The sequence below is a fragment of the Schistocerca gregaria genome, chromosome 9, assembly GCF_023897955.1.
Source record: "Schistocerca gregaria isolate iqSchGreg1 chromosome 9, iqSchGreg1.2, whole genome shotgun sequence".
NCBI classification, from domain to species: Eukaryota; Metazoa; Arthropoda; class Insecta; order Orthoptera; family Acrididae; genus Schistocerca; species Schistocerca gregaria.
In genome coordinates, this window is record NC_064928.1 from 184,743,804 (window position 1) to 184,760,589 (window position 16,786).

Genomic DNA, 16,786 nt, shown 5'->3' on the forward strand with positions numbered 1-16,786 from the left:
TCATAACATTGTCTTCACACTACGGTTTCTTTATAATTATTTTGGACTAGTCTCAAAAAAATCCTTAACACTGCTGTTTTGAAGAACTATGTTTTGAATGGTGGTAGTGCTTTTATATTTTTTGAAGGTGCCTGTGTCACAATAATTTATACGGGAGGTCAAAAATCTGTGTTTTCTAACGTACTGGCAAACAATAAATTGTTACCTTCTATGTGATAGAAGAAGTTAACCTTTACTTCCAAATTATTCGATAGTAATAGTTTCAACCTTACTTTCCACACCTAATGTACTAATTGTATAGTTAAAACTTTGAATTTCCCGCCTCGGCTCCTCCTTCGCTTAAGTTACGTAACATAATTACAAGCTCCTTCGTTACATCTCTCTGCTACTCTTTGCTAAACGAGCTGGCGCAGGCGCAGAAGCAGTTGTCATTAAGCAGTGGCAAGAGATGGTTATACTGGATGAATAAGTGTTGTGGTTCGAGTGTTAGTGTGTCCTAAAATGTAAGTGTTCAGTGAGACGCCGCGTTTAATGTTTTTTCATGTAACTCTTCATATCAACCGACGCGCGAAGGTAAGTGCTAAGTAAAAGTAATTGCTTTTTGAAAGACTATGTCTGCTCAGCTGTAATGGTGCGTTGTACAGTAGAACATTTTAGGATTTTACTTTGCAGAAAGTGACGACTGTAACGCAGCTGTCGAAATCTTCTACTGTGACATCATATGTGTGGCACATCATGAAATAATAACTATGGTTGTATGTCGGGTATGAAATCAACTAGAAGGCTAACTTGAAGTAAACAAACTATGAGAACATTGTTTTTCCTACCAGATGTAAAAACATGCGACTGTTTTGATTAACCATAGATCGTGTAACTGATGCAGTGTGTTAAAAATGTTGTTATATATAATATGTTTGTGCAGATTGAGAAGTAACAGTTTCCTAAAACACCAACGGAAACCACAAATTGTTAGTGAAATGAAATGCAAAATCTGGTAGGCATAGCTCCTTTAAAATGATAGTGCTGCTGAGGTCGAAGCAATTGAAAACGGAATCATATATCACGCTAATCACCCTTTTTTACCGCTACCATAAGTGCCTCAAGAGCGAAGAACAACGTAGAATGCTAAGAAAAGTTGCCTAATGTTCGTGGGATCATACGTGAATTTCTAATGCCTTCATGCAAAATGTTCATTACAGACCAAAGACATGAAATTTTAAGACCAAGCACAACTGTGAGGTTCCTGGTACATTGTCAAAATCTTCCAACGTGTTTGAAACATTTTGTAGCACACATTAAGGTGCAGCATTAAAAGTTTTGAAGCAAATTGATAATAGTACTGTATGATCGTTGCAAACGCTTGGCGGAAAAGAATTCGTTAAGATTATGCGTTTCCGGAACGGGCATGTGATAACAGTTGTGAACGTAAACTGCCAGTATGTTTTGAGACAGGCTATCTCTTCATATGTCAGTCGCAAGCGGAATCCGGTTTGAGCTTTTTTTTTCTCTCCCACAGCTATGATTATTGCACATGTTCAAATTGAACTGTAGTGCGCTTGAAACAGCTTGGAATCTCTCTTCTTGTACCTGCAGTCATATACTTTTACGAATTTCTTCAGTAAATGCAAACTATTTGAATTGTAGTTATGGATGATTCGTTGCCTATATGCCTTCGTGTACCTTTCGGTTGCAGCATTGCATTTACTTAGACTATTTGCCTGAGGTTGTGTTAATCGGCTGTATATAGCGTTTCCGTAGTTTTACACGACTTTTTTTCATAATTCAAGATAAGTGCCTCCCTCACTGGATTGTGCAGTAGAATACACATCACTAAGGCAAAAAAATTGAGTTAAGATAAATGTGAAAGTGTATGAATGGTTAACGTGCTGCCACCTTTTCTTACTGGGACAATGTATCGTTATTGAATCACTGAGTGGATAACAGATTACCGTCCAAAAACCTTATTTTTCTGGAGACAGTGAAAATTATTTTCTGTCCCAATTGTGCGCCTGAACGAAAAACTAACAAATAGACATTTGTAAAACTAGCCCTCATACATTCCCTTCGAAAGTTATAGAAACTGGGTGGCATTAAGTTTCCAGTCAATCACCTGGAATATGTGTCTCTTGCTGTCTAATATGTGGAGAAAATGAATTGGACACAGAATATAAAAACACAGTGAACTCGTTTTCATTGTAGGCGTTTGTACACATCCCTATACATGTTATAAGGTAGACCAGGATAATGATAATATTTTCTAATTATCTTGGATATATTTCTCTCTACACAGCCTGTAATATCAGTTATCACAAATGTGAAAATTGGTCTGATTATTGCCTATTTCTTTCGTCTAAATGTGGGGTTTAGGGAACACATTTTAACTTACTTCAGCCTTTAATTGGTTATTTACATTTACCCCATTGAGAGGGGTAATTGTGAATACCAAAATTATTGGTTTTGGTATACCTGTAGGGATGAAAACTAAAATTACTAAACAATATGAGCCTAGAGTTGGTTAAATTGTTCTTTTTCCACATTAATTTATATACATGTTTACAATTACCATAGTGTTCACTTTGTATTGGATCAGAATCAAAAGAAAAATTAAGAATAATTAAGCGCATTTGAAAAGTTATGACGGTTTGAAGAAATACAGATATATCATAACACTCTTGGTGTTTTACTCACATGTGAAAATGAGCAGTATCAAGACATAGTCTCATTAAAAACTCACAAATTTTCAGTTGTTCAAGGAAATATAAACTCTCGTGATCCTTATTCAATCATACAAAATATTTATTTTGAAGTTATGGTCCTTTCGAACTTCCGGTTGTGGCAAAGTTTTTTTATTTTTTATTTATTTATTTTTTTAACAGAGAGATTAATTGATGAGGCAAGTCTGTTTGGAACTGTTGACGAGGAGTCGTTCCATTCTGCTCAGTGGCCCTCAGTTTTGTTGGAGCTCTTCAGAAAGCGGCTTCATCAGCATTAAATACAAGTGCAGCCTTGCTGATGCCTCCTTTTCCATTTATAAATTTTTACAGACAATATAAATCTTTGTAAATAAGAATGCAAAACATCAAGGTCGCTTGCAACTATTCAGACCTTCTGAAGTAGTTCAGGCATTTTTAAAGAAGACTGCGGATTCCGAGTCATGAAACCATGGTATCAGTAACCGCCTGGTATACCATTTTTAAACAGTTAACAGTAATGTCAAATTTAATTAAGTCTGCAGTTAAGCTTTTCCCTTCCTATTTATGCCATGTATAACGCAGTTTTGCACGAGCAATCACTCAGCAGAGTTTTCGTCTGTGTCAAGAGAAAGAACTATGCTTCATCCAGCGCCAATTATTTTATTTGTTGGTACTTTCCTGCCTTTAATCCTGTGAAATATGATCTCGGAACTGCACACTTTTTGTCAGGTTCACGATAAATCAGGTTAAAATTTCCAACATCCTTGGTAGCATTTTGATAATCCTCCACCGTGTAACTGGTTGGGGATTGCTTTCTAACGTAATTTCTAGGCATCTCGAACACTGTATTGGAGTCACCCTAATTTAATGTTTAAAATCACCCCCATCAACCAAAAATATGTAGTAGATGTCGACAAATCACAAGATATGTAGCGAGTTTAAGACAAACCTCGAAAACTTAGGAACATACGAAAAACTGCTGTATATGGCATATAGAAACCGAATTCCAAGGAAGATTATAATAAGGGTTCATGTCCTGAGACAAAAGGGGACATGAGAAAGGCCGTTTTTGTAAAGGCCGTTAGTGAGACCAGTCGCTAGCGAGATTGGAAGTGAAACAAGGTAGTAAAGCAAAAGCTGAAATCCTTAACTCTGTTTTGAAACGTTCCTTTACGAAGGAAGACCCAGGAGAATTGCCCCAATTTAATCACCATACCACTGAGTATTGTCATTGGTGTTGAGAAACTACTGAAATAGTTGAAATAGAACAAAGATTCTATACTGAATTTGCGGCTGAGTTAGCCCCTCTTCTGACTATTATCTATCGTAGATCCCTCGAACAAAACACCGTGCCCAGTAGTTGGAAGACAGCACATGTCACACCCACGTAAAAGAAGAAGAGTAGAAGTTATCCACGAAACTACCGTCCAGTATCCTTGACAACAGTTTGTTGTAGAATCTTAGGACATATTCTGAGCTCAAACTTAATGAGATATCTCGATCAGGATGACCTTCCCCATGCCGACCAGCAGGGTTTCCGAAAACATCGGTCATGTGAAACCCAACTCACACTTTTCTCACGTGACATATTGAAACTTTTTTTTTATCAAGGCAACCAGGTAGATGTAGTGTTTCTTGACTTCCGAAAAGCATTTGACTCAGTACCGCTCCTACACTTGTATTCAAAAGTTCGATAACATCGGGTAATTCGTAGCTGAATTGGAGATTATTTGGTAGCTAGGTCACAGCATGTTATTTTGGATAGCAAGTCATTGTCACCTGCAGAAGGTGTGCTTCGGAGAAGTTTGTTGGAACCCTTGCAGTTTATGTTGTGTATTCATGACCTTGCGGACAGGATTAACAGTAACCTCAGACTGTTTGCAGATGATGCTTTTATCCGTAATGGAATATTATCTGAAGGAAGCTGCATAAATATTCGGAAAGTTTCTGCACTTCACGAAGCTGAAAAACGTGATATCTTATGACTATAATATCATTGAATCACAATTGGACTCGACCAACTCATACAAATACCTGGGTGTAAGACTTTGTAGGGATATGAAATGGAATGATCACATAGGTTCAGTTGTGGATACTGCATGTGGTTGACTTTGGTTTATTCATAGGATACTGGCTTTGGGAGAGCCAGTCATGACAAAACTCTACCAGCTGGTAAGGAAGATGTATGAGACAGGCGAAATACCCTCAGATTTCAAGAAGAATATAATAATTCCAATCCCAAAGAAAGCAGGTGCTGACAGATGTGAAAATTACCGAACTATCAGTTTAATAAGTCACAGCTGCAAAATACTAACACGAATTCTTTACAGACGAATGGAAAAACTGGTAGATGCGGACCTCGGGGAGGATCAGTTTGGATTCCGTAGAAATGTTGGAACATGCGAGGCAATACTGACCCTACGACTTATCTTAGAAGAAAGATTAAGAAAAGACAAACCTACGTTTCTAGCATTTGTAGACTTAGAGAAAGCTTTTGACAATGTTGACTGGAACACTGTCTTTCAAATTCTGAAGGTGGCAGGGGTAAAATACAGGGAGCGAAAGGCTATTTACAATTTGTACAGAAAGCAGATGGCAGTTATAAAAGTCGAGTGGCATGAAAGGGAAGCAGTGGTTGGGAAAGGAGTGAGACAGGGTTGTAGCCTCTCCCCGATGTTATTCAATCTGTATATTGAGCAAGCAGTAAAGGAAACAAAAGAAAAATTTGGAGTAGGTATTAAAATTCATGGAGAAGTAGTAAAAACTTTGAGGTTCGCCGATGACATTGTAATTCTTTCAGAGACGGCAAAGGACTTGGAAGAGCAGTTGAACGGAATGGACAGTGTCTTGAACGGAGGATATAAGATGAACATCAACAAAAGCAAAACGAGGATAATGGAATGTAGTCAAATTAATTCAGGTGATGCTGAGGGAATTAGATTAGGAAATGAGACACTTAAAGTAGTAAAGGAGTTTTGCTATTTAGGAAGTAAAATAACTGATGATGGTCGAAGTAGAGAGGATATAAAATGTAGACTGGCAATGGCAAGGAAAGCGTTTCTGGAGAAGAGAAATTTGGTAACATCGAATATAGATTTATGTATCAGGAAGTCGTTTCTGAAAGTATTTGTATGGAGTGTAGCCATGTATGGAAGTGAATCATGGACGATAAATAGTTTGGACAAGAAGAGAATAGAAGCTTTCGAAATGTGGTGCTACAGAAGAATGCTGAAGATAAGGTGGAGAGATCACGTAACTAATGAGGAGGTATTGAATAGGATTGGGGAGAAGAGAAGTTTGTGGCACAACTTGACTAGAAGAAGGGATCGGTTAGTAGGACATGTTCTGATGCATCAATGGATCACAAATTTAGCATTGGAGGAGAGCGTGGAGGGTAAAAATCGTAGAGGGAGACCAAGAGACGAATACACTAAGCAGATTCAGAAGGATGTAGGTTGCAGTAGGTACTGGGAGATGAAGAAACTTGCACAGAATAGAGTAGCATGGAGAGCTGCATCAAACCAGTCTCAGGACTGAATACAACAACAACTGTGGAAGTGCAAGCAGTCTACAAAGGAGATTGCTTACACGTCACTCGTGCGACACATTGTAGAATACTGCTGAAATGTGTGGGACCCGTATTGGGTAGGACTAACGGGGGATATCGAACGTATACGGATAAGGGCACCATGAGTGGTTACAGGTTTGTTTGACCCGTGGGGGAGTGTTACAGTGATGCTGAAGAAACTAAACTAGCAGACTCTTGAAGGTCGACGGAAACTATTTCGAGTAAGTCTACTAACAAAGTTTCGAGAACCGGCTTTAAATGATGACTCAAGGATCCAATCCTTACGTATCGCTTACATAGGAATCGTGGGGACAAGATTAAAATACTTGCAATACGCACAGAGTCTCTCAATCATTCTTTCCACACTCTATAAGTATGGAACGGGAAGAAATGGGACGCACCCTCCGCCAAGTACTTCACGGTAGTTTGCAGAGTGTGGATGAAGGGGAAGATATTTTTCACATGTTCCTCTCCTCGCCGATGGTGCAGAGAACCTCTCGTATTTTACAAACTCCGAAACAACCAGGATGCCTTATCTGGTCCATTGTTTGCCACGCCCTATGGATGGAGGTCAACAGGCAGATTCCATATTTCTAGATTTCCGGAAAGTATTTGACACTGTGTCCCACTGCGTACCGTTACGAAGGTACGGGCATATGCGATAGGTTCCCATATGTGGGTGGCACGAAGACTTCTTAAGGTACAGAGCCCAATGTGTTGGCCGGCCGGGGTGGCCGAGAGGTTTTAGGCGCTACAATCTGGAACCAAAGACCGCCACGGTCGCAGGTTCGAATCCTCTCGGGCATGGATGTTTGTGATGTCCTTAGGTTAGTTACGTTTAAGTAGTTCTAAGTTCTAGGGGACTGATGACCTCAGAAGTTAAGTCCCATAGTGCTCAGAGTCATTTGAACCATTTTTTGAACCCAGTGTGTTGTCCTCAACGACGAGTTTTCATCAGAGACAAGGGCATTGTCAGGAGTATCCCAGGAACGTGTGATAGGACTTTTATTTTCTGTATACATAAATGATCTTGCGGACAGGGTGGGCAGCAATCTGCGGTTGTTTGCTGATGACGCTGTATCGTTCGGTAAGGTGTAGAAATTGAGTGACTGTAGGAGAGTGAAAGACGACGTAGACAATATTTGTGGTTGGTGTAATGAATGGCAGTTAGCTTTAAATGTGGATATATTTAAGTCAATGCGGATGCGTAGGACACAGCATTTGTAGTTCCCAGCTTCACACAGGCCCGTCGCTTAAATATCTGGGAGTAACGTTGCAAAGCGATATGAAATGGAACGAGCATGTGATGACTGTGGTAGGGAAGGTCCACTTCGGTGTGTCGGGAGAATTTTGCGAAAGTGTGGTTCATTTGTATAAAAGCTCGCATACAGGACGCTGGTGCGACCTCTTCTTGGGTACTGCTTGTGTGTGTGTTTGGGGTCCGTACAATGTTATATTAAAGGAAGCCATCGAAGCAATTCTGAGGCAGGCTCCTAGATTTGTTACGAGTAGGTTCGATCAACACGCAGGTATTACGGAGATGCTTCGGGAACTCAAATGGGAATCCGTGGAGGGAATGTATCGTTTTTTTTTTTTCAGTGAACTCTATTGAGAAACCTATGAGAACCTTCATTTGAAGCTGACTGCAGAACGAGTCTGCTGCCTCTAACATACATTTCTCTGAAGGACCACGAAGATGAGACACGAGAAATAAGGTTTCGTACGGAGGCTTTTTCCCTCGCTCTATTTGCGAGGGGATCAGGAAAGGAAATGGCTAGTAATGGTACAGGGTGCTCTGCACAGCGTACAATGGCTTGCGGAGTGTGTATGCAGACTGAAGTATAAAATATGTCCTAACATTTTTCAAATCACAAACATTTAAACTGAAATACCACAACTTTCTAAGGTAATACGAGGATAGACTGTTTATTTCTACAATGGCTTACACCAGTTTACAGCTTGAACATTTAGCTATTTTTTTTTCGACATAATCACCATTTTTGTAGACGCTGTGGTAGTTTTTGTATGCTCATGTCATACCAGATCGCCGCCATGCTGTTCAGGAAGTTATGAACCTCTTCTTTCACCTCGTCGTCGGAGCCGAATAGCTTTCCGGCCAAATGTTCTTTTAACCTAGGGAGCAGGTGATAGTCAAGTCATGACTATAGGGTGGGTGGGTGATTGTGTTCCACTGAAACTGTTGCAGGAGAGCAACGGTTTGCCGAGCGATGTGTGGGCGAGCGTTGTCATGGATAATGTGTACGCCCTTGCTCAACATTCCTCTTCTACGGTTCTGAATTGCCCGTTTGAGTTTTTTCAGAGTCTGACAGTACCTGTCAGAGTTAATTATGGTTCCGGTGGGCATAAAGTCGACCAACAATACCCCTTTCCGATCCCAAAAAACGGTTGTCATGACTTTACCGGCAGACTGTGTTTGTTTGAATTTCCGCGGCTTTGGCGAAGAAGGATGCCGCCACTGGCGTGGTTTCTGCTTGGTCTCAGGTGTAAAGTGGTATGCTCAGGTTGTCATCCGTGACAATTGAGCCCAGAAAGTGCCCTGTTCGGCTGCAAGGCGGTGAAGAAATGCGCGGGAAGCATCAACTCGTTGCCGCATGTGGTCCTCCATGCGTGGCACCCATCTTGCGCACGCCTTCCGGTATTTCAATATTTCCGTTAAAATTCTGTGAGCGGTGCTTCGGGAAACCTCAGGAAGAATTTCGGTCCGACCAGCTGCAAACTCTCTACAACACTTACGAACATTTTTGACATCCATGCACGACTCACCATACACTTCTGTCAGTTGGCGATGGATTTCAATCGGCGCAGTGCCCACTGCGTTCAAAAACCGAATAATTGCATGCAGTTCGCACTTGACGGTAACATCCAACGGGAACTCTATTCGCAACGGCTGCCAAGCCAAGACTGAGCGCCTCAGCGCTGCGTGCGCATGTTTACACACACAGCGCGTGAAGCTCTCTTCATAACAGTGTGACCAACTGCCACACAGAGTTCTGTACGTTGGAATGACCCTCGTATATTTAATGAGCGGGTAAATGCGGCTGTGGTGGATTCGTAGAAATTTTTATAAAAACAATTTAAAAAATCCATTGTCTAGATACAAATTCTTTTATTGTTTCTCAGAATATTCGCCTCTTAAATTTTATACGCAATTACGTGTGTTCGGGCCATGTTTGGAGTGTTTGCCGATGTTGATACCTCGGAAACATATTTTTGAAGTGACTCAAAACCTGTATCGGTATCAGCGCATTTTTTGTGTGAGATGAGCAAAAGTAAGCTGGCGGGCGATAGGTCAGCTGAATACTGGCAATGAGACTAATTCGATGTTTTCGCCAAATTCATAAGGTGTTTGACTGTTGGCAGACAGCTGATGGAGAAAGATGAGAAGTCTTCGGTCGGTTTTCCCGACTTCATCTTAACAGATTGTTGTGTGTATACTGTTCGGGTTTAACTGTTCTCCGTCCTCCAAAGCGATACGTCCCGTGTATCCAAACAAACGAGCGATCATTTCGTTGGGAGTGCTCCGCGACAGAACTAAACTGTTGGGATCGGCTCATCTTGCAAAACCCAAATGGTTGATTGCTGTTTAGCTTCCGGCACGCACGAATATCCAGATTTCATCTCGTTTTAGTAGGATGTTTTTACGTTGGCCTAATTTTTTACGGTTTTCGTACTCCAACTGACAAGAGCCCGTTTTTTGAGTTTGCTTGTACCATGTGGAATCCATGGGGAACAGGTTTTTTCCATAGCCAAATGTTGATGTAAAATCGAATGCACTGCAGTCTTCCATGTGCCTGTGTCTCACAAGCGCTCCTTCTTCTGACGTGTTGCGCACATCACCGATGCATTATTGTTATTATTATTATTATTATTATTATTATTGTTACTGTCTATATTGTATAGATAGTAACAATAACAAACCATCGCATGGCTGACGGAAGCATGCCCACGGCAAAATTTTGCAAACTGTCATATTTGAGGGGGGTTGATTACCAAAAAAGTTGAGGGAAGCTATTCGAAGCATTGTTGTCGAACAAAATCTTTACGAAAATCGTAGAAAATGTCGAAACTAAAACCTTCAGATGAAATTTTCATGTATTTTCCTTCCTTTAAACACTCACTACAAGCAAGCTACTCCGCTAGTTTCGAAACGGCCTTTGATTTAAAAACGACAATTGAAAAATTTTGAAACAGTTGCAGTGTCATATCACGAAGACACCGTTAAAAGATGAGCCTCGTAATCAGGCATTGCTAACTTTCTAACTCCTGGCGGATAATGTTTTTTACCTGCTTTATCATTCATTGTCAGATTTGATTTTTGTCTGCAGACCTTCGGAGGTCGAACGAACGTCTGTCTGCGGTTTCCCTGTTAATGTTATCGTTAGTGTTTCAGTAGTATTGGTCCTTCACGAATGTCTGTGGGCTTCGATGCATCTGAATAAACGTGTCAAATACGTCTTTACTTTGAACTGTGCGTCAAACGTAATTTAAGAGTAGGAACTTCCGTGTAGCGGGTGTAGTGTTGGGAAATGAGGCATTATGATGTTTAATCTTAATGACGACAGATTTTGGTGTTTTGCTACCACTTCATTAGGGGATTTGCCCTCAACTGCTTTGTTTCCACGCTAATGACTACCTTGTATACAGCTGCACGAAGCCTAAGGTTGGCTCTCTAGCAGACTTAGTTTTCTTGCACGGTTCCTCGAGACAGTCTTAAATTCAGGTGTATTTTGTTCTCGAACTGCAAATTACGATCGACTTCAAGCAACATGTAACAATTTAATCGATCCAGTAAAAGACGTATCTTCCTGGCCTTTAGATTTCTTGACATACAGCTTTCTTATAGTGCAAAGCTGCTTCTGAAAATACTTCAAAAATTTTTCCTACCTTTAAAGTCTGCGCCTTGTAATGGCCGCGCTAGCAAATTCCTCGCCGCTGTATCTTGCGTTTTTAAAACATCCTTTTAATGGTCACAATTGTTAACCTGAGCATGTTTATGACCCGTACTGTCTGAGACTGACGTGCAATCATACAAATATTTAAAATACAACCACCAGCTAATTATGTTGCAGTGCACAGCTACAGAACACAACTGTTGACCTACCATACATGGAGAGCTCTGCCTTGTATGTAAAATTATACGATTTCTAAAATGTATCCCTTCTTCCACTTAGCAGTTCACCTTACCCCCAGTGTACAAAAACCACTTTTATGCACCCCTCCCCGTTAGCCATTCGCCAGTTGCCTGACCATCCTGTGTATCCTGTGCTCTCTGCCAGCGAAGGATGTCGCCCTCGAGTGTGACTGCCGGTTGGCTTGCATCTCTCTTCCCTCTGTTGGGACTTCCACCTTCAGTCACTGGGCTGCACCCGTAATCTTTCCTCCTTCCCCCCCCCCCCCCCCCCTCCTCTGGATGGTGCCTAGACCACGGATTAGGATATATTCCAGGATCGTAAGAACTCTCTCGCTCCTATGGGTTAGCCGGCGCCTTTTCTGTGCCATCCTTGTAGAGTTCCAGGGTGCCACCATCTTTTACACTGGTGGTTCTAAGACAGTGGATAAGGTGGGACGCGCATTCATATCTCCTACTGGCTTTAAACACCATTTATTGCCGGGATCATGTAGTGTGCCCACAGCTGAGCTTCTAGACATTCTCAGGGCCCTCCTTTTTGTTTCTGAGGCCTTGCTCCACAGTGTTTTAATTTGTTCAGACTCCATGAGCAGCCTGCAGGCTATCGACCGATGCTACTCACGTCACCCTTTGGTCTCTGGCATTCATGACCTTCTCTCTGCCACTGAGCGTTGTTGCTTTCTTTGGGTCCCAAGTCACGTGGGCATCCCAGGGAATGAACTGGCTGACTGTTTGGCTAGAGACGCAGATATTTACCCCCACCCCCACCCCCTATTCCGTTTCATGATTCCAGCTGCGGATATGCGTCAAATCTCTCTTTGCTCAAAAGTGGAATGCCATCTGGAGCGCTACTGCTCACAGTAATAAACTCTGCGCAATTAAGGTGTCTACTGTAGTTTGGCGCTCTTCCTTCTGCTCCTCTCGGAAGGAGTCCACTGTTTTATGCTGTTTACGCATTGGTCATATCAGGCTCACCCACTGTTTCCTCCTCCGTGACGACCCACACCAGGAATGTGGTTGTGGAGCCAGACTGACGGTATTCGACATATTGATGGAATGTCCCCTTCTTTCCGCCCTTCGTGTTAGGTATAGTCTTCCCGATTCCTTATATATAGCAGACGATCCACTGATAGTTGAACTGGTCACCGGTTTCCCCTGTGAAAGTGGTTTTTATGTCCAGGTATAAGGTTCTACTTTAGTCTTGGGGCAGGGGCAGGTTGGTTGTGGTTGGGACTTCTTTTCCAGTGTTCGCGGTCTGTGACCCCCCATGACCGCTTCCTTTTTTCCAGTTTTTAGGTTTGGACTCACCTTTTATGCCTTTATTGGTGTATGTTGAATGTTATTTTATAGTTTGACTCCCCTAAATGGATCCGTCCACTTTTAGGGGACCCTCTTTCTTCTGTGACTAACTTCGGAATCACGGGACTGATAACTTCGCCGTTTGGTCCCATAACCCCTCTGAATTATAAAGTGCTTCTGTGTTAACCGGGCCAGTCAACACTATACGACGCCGTCTTCGGGAGGCTGCGCTAGAGAGCGAAAGTACAGACGCTAAAGGGAAGGAGCATAGCGGTGGTTGACGCTGCTGAGGAAAATACTCGTGACACGCAGAATGCAGTATTGTCTACACCTATACGGATACTCTGCAAATCACATTTAAGTGCGTGGCAGAGGGTTCTTCGAACCAGCTTTACAATAGCTCTCTATTATTCCAATCTCGTACAGCGCGCGGAAAAAACAAACACCTATATCTTCCCTTGCGAGCTAAGATTTCCATTATTTTATTACGACGATCGTTTCACTCTACGTAGGTCTGCGGGAATAAAATATTTTCGAACTCGGAGGGGAAAGTTGGCGGTCGAAATTTCGTGACAATGTTCCGCCGCAACAGAAAACGCCTTTGTTTTAACGATGCTTCCCACCAAATCCTGTATCTTTTCAGTGACACTCTCTCCCTGTTTCGCGGTAATACAAAACAACGTGCTACCCTTCTTTCAACTTTCTCGATGTACTCTGTCTGTCGTATCTGCTAAGGATCCTACGCTGCGCAACAGTAAAAGACAGACAAGCGTAGTGTAGACTGTGGTGTCACCGGCAGACACCACACTTGCTAGGTGGTAGCCCTTAAATCGGCCGCGGTCCGGTAGTATACGTCGGACCAGCGTGTCGCCACTATCAGTGATTGCAGACCGAGCGCCGCCACACGGCAGCTCTAGAGAGACTTCCTAGCACTCGCCCCCAGTGGTACAGCCGACTTTGCTAGCGATGGTTCACTGACTTCTACGCTCTCATTTGCCGAGACGATAGTTAGCATAGCCTTCAGCTGCGTTATTTGCTACGACATAGCAAGGCGCCATTATCTGTTACTATTGATACTGTGAATCATGTAATGTCAAGAGCGACGTTCGTCATTGATGGATTGAAGTTAAGTATTCCACCAGCTATGTCCGTTTTTCTCAATTCCCTTGTCACATTCCAGACCTCACGCCAGCCTGCGTGAGCTAAAATGCGTGCATTTCGGCCTCCTTTAGTACCCAGAGGTTGGCTCTCCTGCCAACCACAACATACAGTCTCCTTAGTAGGTCTGTTACATTTTCTGTGTCCTGCCAAAAAAACGCAGTCTTTGGTTGGCCTTTCGCACAACATTTTCTGTGTGTTATTTCCAATTTAAGTTGTTCGTAATTATAATTCCTAGGTATTTAGTTGAATTTACGGCCTTTAGATTTGACTGATTTATCGTGTAATCGAAGTTTAACGGATACCTTTTAGCACTCATGTGAATGACCTTACACTTTTCGATATTTAGGGTCAAATGCAAATTTTTGCACCATACAGATATCTTTTCTAAATCGTTTTGCAATTTGTTTTGATCTTCTGATGACTTTATTAGTCGGTAAACGACAGCGTCATCTGCAAACAATACAAGATGGCTGCTGAAATTGTTCCTAAATCTTTTATATGGATGAGGAAAAGCAAAGGACCTATAACACTACCTTAGGGAGTGCCAGAAATCACTCCTGTTTTACCCGGTCACTTTTCGTGAATTACGAACTGCGACCCCTCTGCCAGGAAATCATGAATCCAGTTACACATCAGAAACGATATTCCATAATCACGCAATTTCACTAAAAGCCGCGTGTGTGATTCAGTGTCAAAAGACTTATGGGCATGTAGAAATAGGGAATCAGTTTGAAATCCCTTGTCAGTAGCACACAACACTTCGAGTGAGGAAAGAACTAGTTGTTTCACAAGAACGAGGTTTCATATATCAGTGTTGACTGTGTGTCAGTAGACCGTTCACTTAGAGGTAATTCAAAATGTTCGAACACAATATATGTTCCAAACTCCTGCTGCATATCGACGTCAATGAAATGGACCTGTAATTTAGTGGATTACTCCTACCACCTTTCTTGAATATTGGTGACTGGTGCAACTTTCCAGTCTTTGTGTATGGAGCTTTCGTCGAGCGAACGGTTGTATAGGATTGTTAAGTATTTTCTGACAAACCAGTACGAAGGCCACACGGTGTCATTTGAGCCCAAGTACATGTCACACTGTCTGTGGCAGCCTGAGGCTGGATGTGTTTGTTCCCGTGGACTTGGGATGCTTCACGGCATAAACGATCGAGTTGACGCTGCCCAGTGTGCTTGTATTATGGGTAACGTTGTGGTCCCATCAAGCCGACAGCGAGATTCTGAGGGCTTAATCTTTCGAGTAGGATCAGTCTGCGATGCACGTATCAGCTACAGTACACTAGTGCTTTGCTGAACGGAATGAGGTTTAAAACTACCTGCTAGAGTAAAACTACGTGCAAGATTGGCACTCGAACATGGGACCTTTACCTTTCACAAGCGAGAGCTCTCCCAACTGAGGTGCCCAACACACCTGGCCCTGCTTCCGTCACTTCATCTACTTCCAAACTTCAGCTCCCCAGGCTGTGGCTAAGCCACGTGTCCGCATATCGTTTCTCCCGAGAGTGCCAAGTGTTAGAAACGAGCAAAGAACGGCATAAAAACAGGTACGGCATTGTCTGGACAATAATGTACCTGTTACTATGTGGTGTGGCCTGTTTGATGGTACGTGTGTACAAGCAATGTCAAATACTGCCCATTTAGCCTATATGGTAGTTAGTTACTGGCGTCATGAGATATAAGTTGCATTACAGAATGGCAGCATCCCTAGTTTGGAATTACTTTACGAAATGAGTTATCAGTGAAGTACTATGCTCCATTTGCTTTAAAAATTGAAAACGGGAGGACCCACTACAAACAAGCGATATAATGCAATCAGAAAAATAACGGTTGATTCATACGAAGTTCATAATAAAAATACAGATACTGATCTGGTAGTGCCTACATCAACATGCCTTTATCTGTTTGTAGCCCTTGAAAACGCACAAAAACACCAAAAATAGTATTTCCACCTTTTAGGATTGACTATTCGTAATGCCCAGATAGTGTTACGAATGTCAATTACAAAATGTTGTTCGAACACGTTTCCAAAAATCAGAATCAGGAAGTCACTGGTAATAATTTGTAGTAGCCAACCACTTATCACTTTTCGAGAAAAGCAACAGACATGTTCGGGCTAAGTTTGCTTTATTTGCCTATTCAGTGTTTTGACTCTTAGTATATCTTGAAAATGAGGGAATCAAAATTTTTCAATCTTCATTCGATTTCTACGTATATTGCGGGAAATAGTAGGAACGAAAAAGCGAAAATCGGTTATTTCTGGAACTCGTTATTTTGAGAGATTTTAAGACAGATTAAACTGGTGTGGTAATAACCGAAAACCCGTTGTCTCAGCGATACCGCCATCCCTACTCCGTAGCAGTGAAAAAATTGATTCTGGGAAGACTGGCCTCCTCCTCAACTGGACCTCAGGCCCATTGAAACACACGGTGTGTGAGGAGGCGAACCGGACTATGCGATGACGACGTTTGGCACGTCGCCCTGGCTGCGTGGGGAGGTGGCAAGCGGTCGGTCATTACTCGCTTCCTCGCAGCATGCGGATGGTCGCTCAAGGCAAGGCCCGTGGGCAGGGTGTTACTCTACTGCCCAGTAAAGTTGCTACACCACGAAGATGCTACAGACGCGAAATTTAACCGACAGGAAGAAGATGCTGTGATATGCAAATGATTAGCTTTGCAGAGCGTTCACACAAGGTTGGCTCGGGTGGCGACACCTACAACGTCCTGACACGAGGAAAGTTTCCAACCGATTTCTCATACAAAAACAGCATTTGACTGGCGTTGCCTGGTGAAACGTTGTTGTGATGCCTCGTGTAAGGAGGAGAAGTGCCTACCATCACGTTTCCGATTTCGATAAACGTCGGATTGTAGCCTATCGCGACTGCGGTTTATCGTATCGCGACATT

General features: G+C 42.3%; 1 protein-coding gene across 2 annotated transcripts in view; it reads left to right on the forward strand.

Moving 5' to 3' along the window:
• Nucleotides 1-376: 376 nt before the first annotated feature.
• LOC126291772 (1-phosphatidylinositol 4,5-bisphosphate phosphodiesterase) overlaps nt 377-16,786 on the forward strand; it is a 372,603-nt gene continuing 356,193 nt past the window's right edge. Inside the window, exon 1 of one of the 2 annotated variants that reach the window (XM_049985456.1) lies at nt 377-573. The gene's annotated coding sequence lies outside the window, so the exon portion shown is untranslated. The remainder of the gene's footprint in view (nt 574-16,786) is intronic. The other variant, XM_049985457.1, reaches the window with a different exon arrangement.